This window comes from Pteropus medius, unplaced genomic scaffold (genome assembly GCF_902729225.1).
Source record: "Pteropus medius unplaced genomic scaffold, Ma_sr-lr_union100, whole genome shotgun sequence".
NCBI classification, from domain to species: Eukaryota; Metazoa; Chordata; class Mammalia; order Chiroptera; family Pteropodidae; genus Pteropus; species Pteropus medius.
The window spans coordinates 1,136,354-1,153,224 of record NW_024342538.1 but is presented as its reverse complement, the minus strand read 5'-3'; the positions used below and the strand labels follow the sequence as shown (position 1 = coordinate 1,153,224).

Sequence of the window (16,871 nt, the reverse complement as noted above, 5' to 3'; positions counted from 1 at the left end):
CTCCAGATCTCATTCTTTTCCCTTCATCTGGTTCTTGCAATTTGAACTATATGTATCTACAGCTTTGTCTTAAACTTTACTTTTTTAACCATTATTATTTTTTTTTTTTAGTTACCCCCGTGGCTTGGATTACTTGCAATGATCTATTTCATCTCCAAACGGTATATTTATTTTTATTTCTCATCTGTCTGGACTTTTGCTTTATAAAAGCTTTTTATTTAGTCTAGACTTTTTAACCGGACTAGTATAGGGAAAGGGTTTAAGTGGACACATAGGGAATGGAAGGATTGGGCCTCTTTGTGACTTAGTTGGGGCCTGTTAGATTGTAAGAACCCTCAGTGAGATTAGTCGATCTTGTTGATCTTGTTAGGAAACAATGTGCTTAAAGTGAAATTGGTTGAGTACTTTGAATTGAGATTCCTTTAGCCCCTTATTTCTTCCAGAAACTTCTGTAACTTAGTGGTATGATTGTTGACAACTAATGAAAGGCTCTTGCTAGGCCAGCTCCATTGTAAAACATAGTTATTGTCCCTGGATGGGCTTGTCTTCACCTTTATTTCATCTGAGATTTCACAGCCTTGGCTTCACTGTTCACCTGCATTGACCACTAACCAGTAATATCATTTACCAACAGGCATCTGAACACTAGAGTAAACCTTTTCTTACTTAACTTTGTTAGATCTGACAGTTACAGTTGACCCCTGAACAGTGGGGAGGGTTAAGGGCAATGACCCTGACCCTACGCAGTCGAAAATCCAAATATAATTTAAGTAGGCCCTCCACGTATGTGTATTCCCAACCACAGATTGAAAACACGTATTTTAAAGAATGAGAGGAAGAAGTACTACAGAGAAAGTGTGAAAGCGTATGAGAGAGAAATGTGACATAATATGGGAGAGAATGAGAGTGTGGGAACGGGAACATAATGAAAGGAATGAGAAAACAGAAAATTAAAGAATAAAGTATAATTTGTGATGCTGTAAAAAAAAGAGTAAAAACAATGAGACAGTGAGAAAATAGAAACATATAAATATGAGAAAGAGGAAAAGAGAATATGTGAAAATGAAAGAATATTAGAGTTTAATGCGAAGGAATGGGATAGTAAAATGGAATTGAGAATGAAAAATGTGAAAGATAAAGACAAATGTAGAGAATATGCGGAAAATATGAGATTAAACACAAGAATAATGTGAAATATAGTATAAGAACATTTATGGAGAATAAACGACGAAATAAGGAGACGAAATAAGCTAAGGGGCTTTGGAAAGGAGAAAATAATAGTGCGAGATAAAAGAATGGGAGCAAGAATGAACCTAGAACGGGTGAGAAATGGGACAAAAATAGAAGAATGAGACACTTGAGGAATTGAGAGATGAAAAACAATACCAAGAAAAGATAGAGATGAGAACATTGTTTTAGAACGTCCCATGTGGAAGAATGGAAGGAAGGAAGGGCAGTCCAGGTGGATTTGGGAAAGAGCGCAGGCGCACACTCAGGCGCGGGGCGGGTGGGCGGAGCATGAGTGTCTACCGGTGGCTGCTGCGCACCTGGAGTGTGGCTGCGAATTGAGGTGCAGAGCCGGATCATCGCTGGGCCCAACATCAAGCCTTGAGGAGTCAGGTGAGAGAGGCGGCGGGGGCAGGACTCTACAGAGGCTCCAGAACATTTAGAATGGAGTAGGCTAGTCAAGGCAGGGTACGGTGAAATTTGCCACCTCCCTGGCATCTGGTGATTTTACTTTTGTGGGATAGGGGAGTGCATACCTGATGCAGGACAGGGCAAATATACTCGAGTGGGAGACCAAGCCCTGCACGGAGAGAAGAAGAGGGTCCTTGAACGGGAATGTAGAAAGAATTCAACACACATGCCAAAGTTAGAGTCAAAAAGAAAGTTGATTAGAAAAGGTGTAACGCTCCACAGTGTGGTCTCCTCTCAGAGGAAGAGAGAGTATAGAGAGGGACCCAGAGTGTTCGAATTCGGTTTATGCATCATTCTTTAGTTCTCAGGTTTTTTTAAAATTATGGACCTGCAATGAGGGAGTATGTAACCTGAAAGGCTTGTTGGCAGTTCTCAGCCTTTCTGTTGGTTCCCCGTGGTTATAGCCATAGGGAATGAACGATTTTATTTTGTGTAGGGCACCACTTAAAGACTCTGTTTTTCCTGTTTTTCCTTCAGGATGTGAGGAAATGGGTTGTTAGCAACCCCAGCAGAAATCTTCCTTTGTTCTCTCTGCAGGAGTCCTCCTGGCCTGGCTGCAGGGCTGATCAGCATATTGCAGTCTCTGAATGTAGCTCGATTTAACACTTTAGTTCTCTTGCCTCTTCCCTACACTGTAACCATACTTTTTCTTTACTCCGAAGTTTGAGTTTGTTATAATTTGACTGACTTCTAGAGTCTCACGATTTGAGCTTTTGAAGTCCATTATTGTTTCTTTACCTTTACCTTTAGGTTGTATTTTGTCTGCTGTATTTTAGCTAATCTGTTAGAAAAGAAGCTTCTATTTTGTAAGCACCTGTATGGCCTCATCATTGGCTGTACTGACGTAGGAAGCACTGCATAACATAAAGTTACTTTGGATACCCCGGGTTTCCTGTCGCTATGGGAGGGCCCTACCCTTCAGCACAAAAAGGCTCCAGAAACTTACAATTCGTTGTCTGTTGCCCATCCTGTGTTTTATACTGTTTTACTGTTTAGTCTTTGTCATTGCTTTTTAAAGTTTTCATTTTGTTTCTTTTACAAATTTTCAACAGGCTTATTGTTGAAAATCACCTATAACCCCACTATCAAATGCCTTAGTGGTCATTTATTTAAAATCTATTTTAATGGTAAGCAATACTGATTTTTAGGGGAGGGAACAGAGCTGGTTTGTCCTTGCTGCGCTATATTAAACAGGAGATTTTGGATCTTGTGCCAAGGATGAATCTCCTCCTAGGAAATGTCAGGAATCTTGTGATCTTTGAATTGTGAAACAGTTTATTATAATTTCATATGAGCCACTTTTCAAAGAATATGCATATTCTGTTTTTAGAAGCTTTATATGATTGAATGAAAGTGAATCAATACATTTTAGGAATTAGATGTGCACTCGAACAGGTGAACAAAAGAGAAAATTTTTTGTGCACTTGAACAGGTGAACAAAAGAATTTTTTTTTCCTGAGAGAATGTGTATTCATTGTACCATCTAAACTAGGAATTTACAGGTGGAAAAAAATGTCTCAGAATGATTCAGTAAATCCTTTTATCATGGAGATTTTTCTCCATGGAAATTTTAGTTTCTTTAGAGGGGAGGAAAAAGATACCTTGATGGAGAATATGTTTTTTTTCCTTGAAAGAATAGAAAATTCAATGTGTGGTAATGAGATCTTTCAGGAACTGTTTCTTCTAGCCCGTGGGCTGATACTTAGCTTAGAGACTTAGATCTAAGAGTTTACTTAGCAGGTTAAATTCATTTTTTCACCACTAAGTGCCAGCTTCTCCCATATAGACTATTGTTTCTTTTCTTTCTTTCTTTTTTTTTTCCTATTAAGCATTTTAAAAAGTCATTGTCAGTACATGGTGTGTTTTAAAAACGAGTCACTTGCCTCACCCTGGTCTTGATTTCTACTCTTTGGAATTGTTCCGTTAAAAGATTTTAACATGTTTCACATGAAAATCTTACAAAATCTTTGACTACTGTAAGAATGTGTATATATATACATATATATATATGAAATTCAAGAAAATGCTATACTCTGAATATCTTATGAATAATCATTTTAATGTAATAATTCCCAAGTAGATTATGTTTCAAAATTATTGTTTTTAATAAACTATTTTTATTTCTACATTTTACCTCGTAATTTAACTTCTAGATCTATGTTTGTTGGTTCCTGTTTGTTTCATTTTTACTCTTCAGACTTTTGGCCTATGAGAAAACATGTTTGAATTAATATTTCTGTAAATTATAATAGTAGGGGTTTTATAAACTAAAGAATGCAAAGTGAGCAAAATATCCTTCAAATTGGACGATCCAAAGATTATTTAAAAGATGTGTCCCTTATAAAAGGAGCAAAATAATGTGGCAATTAAAATTGAACCATATAAATGTGTACTCCAATTGTGAACCCTAGAAAGGTGACAGTGTAATGAGATTTGACAGCATGTAGAAAGGTGAAAACTCATTAACAAGCCAGAATCTGCATTAAAAAAATTGATTAGCATTTTTGTATTATGTAAGAAGATTGCTTAGTATTTCAGGAGGAGAGCAGCAGTTCTGTGGCATTTAAATCTATTCTGAATTAAAAATGATCAGTTTAAAAAAATTACAGAAAATTCTTATGCAAATGAAATATAATCAAGCCATGCTTCAGAGTCATTATGCATGATTGATATACACTGTAACTTGCTTACTAATTCAAGGAGCAGAGGAATTCCAATTATCGTATTGTTTATGCAGTGCTGTGCCACACTGCCTAGAAGTGATATTAAATTGATTACGATAAACGGTGTAAACCAACAAGATGAGTTCTTATCCAACTTGACATTTATTTTATATGAAACCATGACAATTTCTTACTATCCTGAAAACCTCAGCTTCCTAAAGAATGTTGAAAACTTTGATGTTCTTAAAGATGCCCAAATCAAGGTGAGAGAGCATGTAGATAAGAGCGAACGTTGCTGTGTAATACCTTTAATAGAAGACATTTACTTGTTGACCTAAAGGTTTGTTTGTTTATTCGTCATCTGTAATTAGAGATTTCTCTAATGTATTTCTTTAGCGAGTTCATGTCTAGTTGTGAGAATGCTTGGTAAAGAAATTGCAAATTGGGCTCACTTTTGAAAACTATGACATTAACTTGCCCAAATTTCTCACAGCTTCCAGAGTTTTGACGATTCTTAAAAATATCACAACCTAAAACATTGATACTGATCTGTTTCAGCAATTCTTGGCCTAACTTTAGGATTTTGACACACTGATTAGTTCAGGATAAAAGCTAAAGTTGAGATATCAAAAGTGTTTCTTTTTTTAAGTTTTAAGAAGACAGATTTTAAGATGCTCTTTTTGATACTGCTTGCAGATTGAGCTAACCTTGGAAATCTATGATGTCAACATGCTGAAATTTCTCACAGCTTTCAGAGTTTAAAAATAATTTTTAATTACTGTTTTTAGGCTTTTCTAAGTTAAAAAAACAATGGTTGATTCAGTATAAAAGCCAATGTTGGCATATCAAAAGTGTTTCTTTTTTATTTTGAAAGTTTTATGTGACAAATTTTAAAATGTCTTTTTCATACTGTGGGGGAGGAAGAAATTTTCCTGTAATCTTTCAGGGTTCTTTTGGCTGGTCTAATAGTTAAATATACGTGTTATTAAACTTCTGTTTGTTTTTCTCCTATTAATCTATCTTTTATTGCAAGGGGGCGGGGGATGACCTCAGCCAAGAACCTTGAAGGATAGAGGGAAAATTATTCTTCCTCTCCTACAATATATAATACTATAGTTCAGAGTTAATCATGGTTAATATTTTGTTATACTTTCTTCTAGTCTTTTCACTATGAGGGTTCTCCAGTGTTCATTAAAATCTAATAGAAACATATTAATGTCTGAATATCATGAAGCATAACCGATATTTGTGACCTCAGTGTTTAAACCAATGGCATCTTATTTAAAATGTTATTTCAGTTACAGTTGACATACAATAATATATTAGTTTCAGGTGTTCAAGATATGATTAGACATTTATATACCTTATGAAGCGATCACCCTGATAAATCTAGTACCCATCCAATACCATACATATTTGTTACAATATTATTCACTATATTTCTTATGCTGTACTTTATATTCCCATGACTATTTTTATAACTGATGATTTGTAGCTCTTAATACCTTCCTCCTTTTCACCCATCCCCCTAACCCCCCTCCCATCTGACAACTTTCAATTTGTTCTCTGTACCTATAAGTTTATTTGTGTTTTTTTTGTTGTTCATTTTAGTTTTGTAGATTCTGCATGTAGGTGAAACCATATGATATTTGTCTTTCTCTAACTTATTTCACTTAGCATAATACCCTCTAGGTCCATTTATGATGTCTCAAATGATAAGATTTCATTCTTTTTATGGCTGAGTAATATACCATTGTACGTATGTACCACCTCTTCTTTATTCATTCATGTCCTGTTGGTCATTTAGGTTACCTTCATATCTTGGCTATTGTAAATAATGCTGCAGTGAACATAGGGGCACATATATCTTTTCAAATTAGTGATTTGGATTTCTTTTGATAAATATCCAGAAGTGGAATTTCTAGGTCATAAGGTAGTTCTATTTTTAATATTTTGAGGAACCTCATGCTGTTTTCCATAGTCACCACACCAGTTTTCAATCCCACCAAAAGCACATGAGGGTTCCCCTTTCTCCACATCCTTGCCGAAACTTGTTGTTTTTTGATTTATTGATGATAACCATTCTGACAGGTGTGAGGTGATATTTCATTATGATTCTGACTTGCATTTCTCTGATAATTAGCGACCTTGAGCATCTTTTCACATGTCTATTGGCCATCTGTATTTCCTCTTTAGAAAAATGTCCATTCAGGTCCTCGGGGGCTTATTTTTTATTTGAAATGTATTGTAACGTCCATACTAAAACTTCTTTGCTTCTATATTCTGTTGTCAGTCGAGAAGGAAAGAAAGTTATTCCCTTTTTTTTCTGTTGGAGATGGGAAGAACTGTATGGAGTCAGAGAAGTTTAGTATGAGGTAGTAATCTCTAGAGCAGAGTTTCTCAAATTCAGCATTGTGCTCCAGATTATTCTCTGTTGTGGGGCACTATCCTAATGCATTGTAGGATGTTGTTGGATGTTTACTAGCAACTTTAGTCTCGGTGGAACAGATGTCAGCAGCATTACTGTGGCTAGTTGTGACAACCAAAACTGTCTCTATGCAGTGAAATGTTTTCTGAAGAATGGGAGGCAAAAACACCTAGATTGAGAACCATTGGGTTAGAGGAAGAATACTGGTAGGAAGGAGGAAGGGGGACTGCAAAATGGACCATGCACACAGGAGGAGAGGGACTGGAAGAAGGAAGCCGAGTGAGTGCAAGCCTGATGGAGAATGTAGGAGGGAGGGAAGCAGGGAGAGTGCAGGAGAGAGAACAGGAGGAAAGGTATTGCCAGAAGGAAGGGAGGAGATTGCAGGGGAGAGCCTACAAGGATCAGACGACTGAGCTGAAGGAGTAGAGCGGGCCTGCTGTCAACCTTAATGTAGGAAACGTGGGCGCTTGTGAGTAAACATGTCTTCTACTGAAGGGGCCACTGGTCTGCTGTTTCACCCAATTATCCCTGTGTGGAAAGACAGGCTCGGGATACTGGATCTCCACTTTTTTCCTAGGGAGGCCAAAGATTTCTTTTGATTGAAAAATAAAAATATTTTAAGTGAAACCTCCAATTTTACTTTACCTTTGCAAACACTTATTAGTGGCCCCCTGAGTGCTAAACACTATTGTAGGCAACGTGGGTAACAGGTAGTGTTCCTTCTGTCATAGAGCCTCAGTTGAAGTGAAGTGAGACAGACAGGTAAATGTCAGGTTATGATAAGTTATTTGAATACAAATAAAGCCAGGTAGGAGGGGTTTAGTCAGTATGAGATGGTAAAGGAGGCATCTCCGAGATGAAGTAATCCTTGAAATGACACTTGAAAAGAGTAAGAGGATGAGCTGTGTGAGATGGGAGCATCGGAGCATTCCAGACAGTAGAAACAGTCAGTGCAAAGGTCCTGTGGCAGAAGAGCTTAGGAAGAGCAAACAGTTCATAATGGCTGAGGGTAGTAAGCAAGAAAAAGCGTGGTATGGCACACGATGGGATCAGCTGGGCCATGAAGAGCCTCATGGGCCATGATGCCTCCTTTGGCCTTTAGAGAGTAACAGAGATAGCCAGTTGGAAGGTGTCTGAATGGAGGAATGGCATCACGATATTCCTTGTACTTCTGCAGTTTTCCCATGTCAGCAGTATGAGAATCCGCTGGGTGTTGCCAAAATGCAGATTGCTCAGTCCCACCCTAGACCTATGAAAGCAGGTGCTCTGGGATTGGGGCCTGGGAATCTGCATTATCTAATAAGGTTTGTCAGGTGACTCTGATGTGGATGGGTAAGGAGCACACTTTGAGAAACACTGCTTTAGAGGGATATGCATGACTAGTGTAGAGAACACAGTAGGGGCACAGGCAGAAGCAGCAAGAGCTGCTGGAAAGCTATCACACTATCCTGAGCCAGAAATCTCGGTGGCCTGGATCACAGCGGTTGAGGATGTTCATCACCTTAACATTATATTTGATTTTGCTGAACTTGTCTTTGCATCTCTAAAATGTGCAATATAAGATCTTGGCAGGCTTTAAAGATTAGGGATTTGTATAAAATATTTGAAAATATATTTTCAGAATATGATTAAGTCCAGTAAATACGTGATCTATAGATCGACTTCTGACTCCCTCCAGTCTGATGTTGGCCTCTGATTTAGGGAGAGTGTACCCTCATATCCCATTCACAAACGCAAGTTACAATTGATGCAGCCACTTTTGCAGTCACACCTTAAGAAAGCACCATCTTGAAAGATAGGATCATTTCAAATATGAAATGATCCTTTTGTATGTACATAGGCATCTTCTATTTTTTTTTTTTTAGATGAGGCAGCCTTTGGTTGACCTCACAGATTGCAAGGACCTTGTCAGCTTGCAATCCCTTATTTTTTTATTTTTTTATTTTTTTACGCCTACAGCACCCGGTCTTCCTAGGTGGTCTCCCATCCAAGTACTAACCAGGCCCAACCCTGCTTAGCTTCCGAGATCAGAGGGGATCGGGCTTGTTCAGAGTGGCGTGGCTGTAGACAATAGGCAACTTCTAATTTGATTTCAGGCTCCAGGTGAGCATTCCGTGCAATGACTGGATAGGCAAAAAGGGCCTTCTTTATCACATTGGCATCCTCTGCCCTTACTGCTAAGTCATAACACCTTAGTTTTGATATAGTGGGTTTTTACTGTATAGAGTGCTTTGTCTGTATTATATTAATAATTTCACAGTGACTGTCTAGGTATTAAAAACTCCACGTTCAGGCAAGTCAGCTGGACCTCAGCAAAGTTAAGTGACTTGTATAAGGGCACTCCTTTCAAGATGTGATGGAGCCCGAAACAGGATTCCAATTTTCCTCATCCCATTACACCATGTGGTGATTGTGTGTGCATGTGTGTGTTTGCGTGTTTGTGTATAGGTGTGCTTGTGTGAAAGTGTGTGTTTGTGTTCTGTTCTGTAGCTGAACAGCAGTTATATATTTTCCTTTTTATTTTTATCCTCAAATACCCATACACGTTTAGAATAGAGCATTCTTTATTTTTAAAATAATATCTATTAAGAATATCACACTGATGAAAGGAATGATTACCTGTGTATACATCACCCAGCTGAAGAAATAAAACATTACTATGCGGTTTAAGCCTTTTATGTGCCCTCCCTCATCCTGTAATCTTTGCCTTGACAGGCTATATACTACATTTTCAGGGCCCATGTATTTTTAAATGAGTACTGTTTTCAAATGTTAGCAGTTTAATTTGTGTCCAAGAATAATTGCATACATATCTATGTGTGTTTATACATATGTATGTATGTGCTTGTATACATATATATAAATGTATGCTTAATATTTCAGAAATTGATTTACTATAATCTTAAGATCAATGATAACATATTTCATTTCTATAGCAATTTTACATTTGTAAAATACTTTGAAATATTTCATCACATTTTACCTTATGAATTGACACATGTGCAGGTCCTCTGGACCTACAAAGTTTCTGAAAGTCAAATAGATACACATGTGTGAGCCTGTTTGGTGCAAAGTAATCGCTTTTGATAGTCCCCTATCCCAACCACTGCATGTCCACCAGAGAATCATGCTTCAGAATTCTCTTTTTTAATAGGCATGAAAGTGAAGCAATAGGGTATTTTTCCACTTCTGCAGTATAGTCAAATACACCATCTATATGCATAAATACATTTTAATTCATACCAGATTATTAGATGTAAAAACTTGACACATATTTGACTAAGAGCAATACCTGTAGGTTTCTTGGAACTTCTCGACATTCTTTATTAACAGTTTTCATAAGTCTGATTTTCTCCGATGGTTCCTTTCTTATTTCTGGTTAGACAGAGCTGTGTGAATTATCTCCATTTCATTCCTTAGCTTTTCCAGAGCCACATTTTGCTCTGGAAAAGGGAAAGAAAATCAACTGATTTTCTTCCTCAGACTCAGAATGGGTGCAATAATTTTCTCTAATAAATTTTAGGTCATTATTCTCATGTTCCTAAGCAATTTATGATCTTTAATCAGGTTTTTTTTCTCCCTACGACTAAATCATCATTTTTAAAAAAAATTAGAGATAATACACCTGCTGATGGACTGTATGAAGGACTGAGGAATAGTTGAATTGGAAGAAAAGTAAAGCTGGTCTATGCTAAGTGATATAAGAAAACGAATGGCATAGGGTAATAGCCCCAAACTCACACAGGGAGGGAGGCAATACAACCATATTTATTAGCAAAACCCTGCAGATTTCAATAGAGAATTCACTTTTTAGAATGTAGTAGGTAATGACATATCCTGAATGAAGGCGTGCAAGTAATCTGTTTTTGTTGCCTAGATTTCTTGCATTACCAAATGCAGTACTTATGGTAATTATTATATTTTAAAGAACCGGTTATATCTATGAACCTCAAATAGATGGATCTGTTAGTTAACTATCAAACTGGTAAAAGGAATAATAACAGTGATTACCTGTGTACACATCACTCAGCTGAAGAAATGAAATGTTTCGTAGAGTTCAAGGCTTTAACTCACCATTTCTGCCATTTGGAAATCTGAAAATATTTCATCTAGATTAAATGAACTCTCAGGCAGTTGGGGCTAGGAAAGAGACGATTTGTTCCACAGTAAGCATGTTGCTTCTACAGTAAGTAGGAGGCTAAGAGGAGAGTTGGGGAGCAGAACTTTAAACTCAGGCTGTGATCTATGGCTTAAATACTTCCAAACTTGTGCTCCATGAGCTTTCTAGCAAATCATCAAATTTCAAATTGAGCTTTTTTCTTTACATTGAATATTGGGCTTAAATCTGGCTGACATATTAACTCAGAAGATATTTCGTTAATGGCTACTCGAAGAGGGTAAAGGATAACTTTACCACAATTATAGGATAAGTAAAGCATATTAAGGAAAGATTATAAATGAAACTAGATGTCACATCCCTATATAAAAATGTAGTCCCAGTGATAGAGCCTGCTAACATGGAATCATTTGGGCATCATAGCACAACAAAATACTTGACAGTGTTGCCATGTAAGCATTCTGCATGAAACCAGGCTTGGCTGGGTCGGTCTAGACTGACAGCATGGTGGCTGTTATAAATTGTAGTTCAGCTGACTACTTAGCATTGAACGCAAAATAAACATGTAATCCCTGAAAACAAGGGTTGGTTTATGAAATAAACATTTTCTGCTTTAGAAAAAAACTTTATGCAGTTCAAGAGAGTTTTGTTTTTAAAACATTACTTACTAATTGCATTTAAGCATAAAAATAACTCTAAAGGTTTCTCTCAGTCTGTTTCATACTATTGCATATACAATATTTAATTAGATGTTTCATTAAATTTATGAATGTTTTCAACTCATGCTGAATATAACTTATTAAGTTTTAATTTTAAACGACAGTGTAACACCCTCTTTTGGAGTCACCCTGCTTAGGCTGGCTGTGACTACAGACATTTATATATTTTGCTTGTGCAACCGGAGGTGCATGCACACAGGGAACAACTGAACAGCTTGTCTTCCTTTCTGCTCTCTACCTGCCTTCAGCCAGATATTACTTGTCAACTTATCTTTTCTTTGGCACTCTGCCCAGCGATCTGCATATAGGAGGTATTTAATAAATGCTAAGTGATGAACACATTTCTGTTTGAGCAGCCAGTGGAGTCAAATGGAATAATTGCAAATTTTAAAAAGTCAGGTGTTCCAGCTCTGTCTGTAAGAATCTGTGCAATCTTGGGCCATCCCTCTTTTTTTTTTTCTTCTACCCCTCCCCTCCTCACTCCCCTCCCCTTTGGCAACCATGAGCTTGTTCTCTGTATCTCTGGGTCTGTTTCTGTTTCGTTTTGTTTGTTTATTTGTTTCGTGTTTTTAGATTTCGCATATAAGTGAAGTCATACAGTATTTGTCTTTCTCTGTCTGACTTTATTCACTTAGCATAATACCCTCGAGGTCCACCAATGTTGTTGCAAATGGCAAATTTTCATTATTTTTCATTGCTGAGTTAATTGGGACTCTCTGGGCCTTAGTTTTCTTACTTGTCATCTGAATGTCTTAGACCCAGTGGTTTCTGAAAACCAGCCTAGAATTAAACTATAGTTTGGTGACTCCCTCCCCTCTCATTCTACCTAATATCTCAGTTCCATCTTTACCTCCAGTGGAGATGCTCCTGTGTGAGTTACCTTAATGTCATTTGGCTAAGTATTTGTTATGCTTTTAATCTGGCACGTTCATCAGTAACTTCTGTATTGACATTAGGAGAAAAACAAAAATAGTCTTTTACTGTTCAAAGGGTAAGAGTATATTTAATTTACTTAAAACTAAGAACATATTTGATCTGGATCATCAAGCTAAACACACTTCTGGTCAGGAATGGCCCTTGCTTACCTGCCCTCAAATTTTCCCCATAAACATTTCCTGGCTTCTTCCATTTAGGGCTTTGATGGGAAGTCTGGGGGACTAGCTACCAGATCTTCGCTGCTCCAAAATTCCCATGACACCAGAGGCCAGTCACTTCCCAGATTGCACTTCAGTTTCCCCAATTGTCAAATCAGGGAGCTTTATTTGATGACATCTAGAATCTGTTATATTCTGATTCTATGTGAATCTATGTTTGGGCATACCAATTATTTAAAGACAAAGAAAGGCAAAAGAACTTTTAACGAGCACCTACTATGCGCCACAATGGCAGGTATACTTTAGAGGTAAGGAGACTGAGGACCAGAGAGGTTAGAAAGCATGACTAATCATTAATAAACTAATAAAGCTACAAATGGCAGAGTCAAGACTTGGTTCTGTGTCTTTCTGATTCCATAAGCCACACTGGTTGGACAGGTAAATTAGATCCGTTTTATTTTATTTTATTCAGTAGGTGATGGGGAACAAGTTTTGATCAAGGGTTAGTGTGACAAAGGCATAATTTAAAATGGTCAACATGATCATATTCCTAGAGGATAGCAGCCATATTCAATTCATCTCTTTACTTTCAGCCTCTAACAGTTTTTAGCAAATTGCAGGTACATGATTGGTGGTGATTGAATGGGAAGGTGGATGGATAAAGGAATGATAGTGATGAATAAGTCATTAAGTCAGAGAAAGGAGATACACTAGTGATAATGCTACTGTGATCATCTGGACATGACGTAATAAAAGTTTGAACTAGAGTGGTGGTAGCGGGAAAAGAAAAGGCACATATAAAGAGGAAAAATTGACTGGACTTGGAAAGCAATTAGATATGGACATGAGAGAAGCCAAAATTATGACCCCAAAGTTCTGAAGCCTTGTTGGTTGCCATCATGATTTGATATCATTCTCAGAATTCTGGTGATCAGTTTGTAAGCCGGCATCTATTACCGAGTGCAGTGGAGGTCTGCAAACAATAGAAAACAAATGGAACACAATTCCATCTGAATAAGTTGTAAAACTGAATCCATTTATATTTGAGTTTGACCCACATAAGGAACAAAATACAATAAAAGGGAGGTGGTGGAGAAAATACAGCATATAGGTCTCATGTAGAGGTTAATTACAAGTGGCTATTGTTGACACTGATTTCTTTTAAGCTATTTTCTGCCTCATTTTCTCTCTTTTCTTTGTTTAATCAAGATGTTTGCTAATAGATGTTAAACTGGGTACCACATATTCGTGTGTAGGAGTCTTCTAGCATGGAAAAGTAGAGATCATTGCCAATCACTGAGGCAACTGTACCAGTCCAAGTTATGTAGATTTCACAAAGTGAGCATCTCATCAATGAGGTTGCTAAGAACCAAGAGGTTGTAGAATATAAAGAGAATACTATTTTTTCCCCAGAGGAGACATCTTCCACAGTTCTAAGCAAGATGAAAGAGTTTGCTGAAGCCTATTTAGGGGGAACAATAGTAGAAAATGCAGTAATTACTGCCCCGGCCTACTTAAATGGTTCACAGTGTCAGGCCACCAAGGACGCAGGGACCATTACTGATCTTAATATTCTGAGAATCATAAATGAGAACCTATTGCAGCAGCCATTGTCTATGGCCTGGATTAAAAAAAAAAGAAAAAAGAAAAGAAACTTTAAAACAGAGGAACATGTGCTGATCTTTGACTTGGGTAGAGGCACCTTTGATGTATCTATCCAAAACATCTAGGATGACATCTTTGAAGTAAAAGCCATATTTGGTAACACTCACCTGGGTGGTGGGGACTTTGATAACTGTATGGTGAATCACCTGATTGAAGAGTTCAAATGCAAACACAAGAAGGAGATAGCCTCCAACAAACAGGCAGTATTCTGCCTCCAGACTCCCTGTGAGTAGGCGAAATGTGTCTTATTTCTTTGCTCATGCAAAGATTGAAGTTGATTCATTCTAGAAGGATGTGGATTTCTACACTGCCATTCCCTGAGCCCATTTTTAGCAGCTCAGTGCTTTTCACTTCTGTGCTACCTCGAAGCTGGTAGAGAAATATCTGAAGGATGTCAAACTTGACAAAAGCCAGATTAATGAATTTGTGCTGGTGGTTGGTTCCACTTGTATCCCAAAGTTCTAAAAATTGCCGAAAGATTTTTTAAAATGGAAAGTTGCTGAAGAAGGCCATCAACCCTGAGGAGGCAGTGACGTATGTTGCAGCTGCATAAGCAGCTATTCTCCTGGGTAACAAATCAGAATGTACAAGATCTCCTGCTCCTTGATGTTACTCCTTTCTATCTAGACATTGAATTGGCATGTAAGATGTGACATCCCTTATCAAGAAAAACACCAACGTTCCTACAAAGCAAACCCAAGTGTTCACAACTTACTTTGATGACCAGACCGCTGTCTTAGTGAAAGTGTATGAGGGAGAAAGGTCTTTAAAAGAAAAGAAAAACTGCTTGGCAAGTTCATACTGCTGGGATCCTTTTGCTTACTAATGTGGCAATCCTAAAATCCACGTGACCTTTGACGTAGACACCAGTATCGTTATCAATATAAGTGCTGCAGACAGAAGTACCGGCAGGAAGAACAAAATCAACATTACTAACAATAAAAACTTTCAGTAAAGATGATATTGACCAGAGTGTAAGAGAAGCAGAAAAATATAAATTAGAAGATGAAGTCAATAGATAAGAAACACCATAGAATCCCACATGTTCAATGGCATGCAAATGGTTTAAAATAATACTTTCAGACTTAAGTTCATTAAAGAAGATATAAGAGGAAGGTTCTTGAAAAGTGCCAGGAAGTGTTAAGCTGCCTCAAGTGTAGCCAGGTTGCTGAAAGAGATGAGTGTGAGTATATGCAGAAAGAGTTTGAAGGAGTCTTCAGTCTGAGTGTCGTCAGGCTTTACTACCATCAGATCTGATTGCTGTGGCTCCCACAGCTCAGAGGAGCCTAGGTCTAGTATTGATAAAGTAGTCTAAACAATCATTCTTTAGAAGAATTTTCCTGTTCTCTACAGCCATTTATGCAGTCTCTATTTCAGTATTTCATGCTTAGTTTTGCAGCATCAGTATATATGAAAAAGGAGAGTCAAAACCTAGTTTTATGATAAGAATTTGTAAGTTTATTCAACAATTTAACTGTAATGCTTCTACATCTTGTGGATTTATGAACTTCAACTCATTTTTTTTAACATCTGACGTTTATATATGGTGACTTATTTGGGAATTAGCACTTATAAAATATTTAAACACTTTAGTAATAAGAATGAAGTTGTATTACCATCCCACAGTCTCACCACTTTAATAAGAATGACTACTTGTGAGCAAATATTGTGGCTGAAAACTTGTATAAACGTTTTGTTCTACTCATCTATATTCTACTTTAGAGTTTGTCCCTTTTAGTCACATTTCTGTGTATTTCTTCAAAAAGTATTCATAACCCACTGATGTCTGCGTCTCTCAATTTACAGAGAAATTATAATCCTTCCCAAGTCAAAGTCACTGTTTATGACTGTAAGTCTTCTCATTGTATGTTGCTTAACAAGGGCTGGAATGTTTTTTCTTACCACTAATTGTTCATACGTTGACTTCTCAGCTACATATGTATAAACATCTGTTGATTTAAGGAAAAAAAAGATCTCTTCCTTGATCTTCTTCAACTCAACAATTGAAATGAAAATATGTTTAAAATGACAACCAGTCAATGAATTCTATGACATTTTTGAGGTATAGAAAAGAAATATTTCATTATGCATCAGAAACATGGCACCATAGTTTTACTGTCATTCTTAAGGGTAAGCGTATATTTAATTTACTTAAAACAGAGAAAGCTTATTAAAGGAGGGATCCTGACATTAGAGACAATTACAACAGAATCAAAAGGAAATAATAAAGGAATGTATTAATTTTGGTTAGGTGAGATATCTGATTTTCTGAAGTCACTCAGGGCTTCCTTTCTTACATGGGTTTAGAATTTTGAAAGAAAAACTGATCATAGGTTGAAGCCTAAGACTAGAGACCTGAGAATTTGGCTTCTTGCGTCAGTGGTTGGTAATGAACATGTACATCAATCAAGGGCAGAAGTGTTCTATTTAAGATAAACTCAATTTTCCGATCTTAATTGTACATATTAATTTAGAGTAGTGAATTAA

General features: G+C 37.1%; 1 non-coding gene and 1 pseudogene across 1 annotated transcript; one reads left to right on the top strand and one right to left on the bottom strand.

The window, feature by feature from the left end:
• Window positions 1–1,427: 1,427 nt before the first annotated feature.
• Window positions 1,428–15,641, top strand: LOC120605436 (heat shock-related 70 kDa protein 2-like; annotated as a pseudogene).
• On the bottom strand, window positions 8,740–8,858 carry LOC120605445 (5S ribosomal RNA). The gene has a single exon (XR_005653633.1). It is a non-coding gene; the product is annotated as a 5S ribosomal RNA (ribosomal RNA).
• Window positions 15,642–16,871: the final 1,230 nt, after the last annotated feature.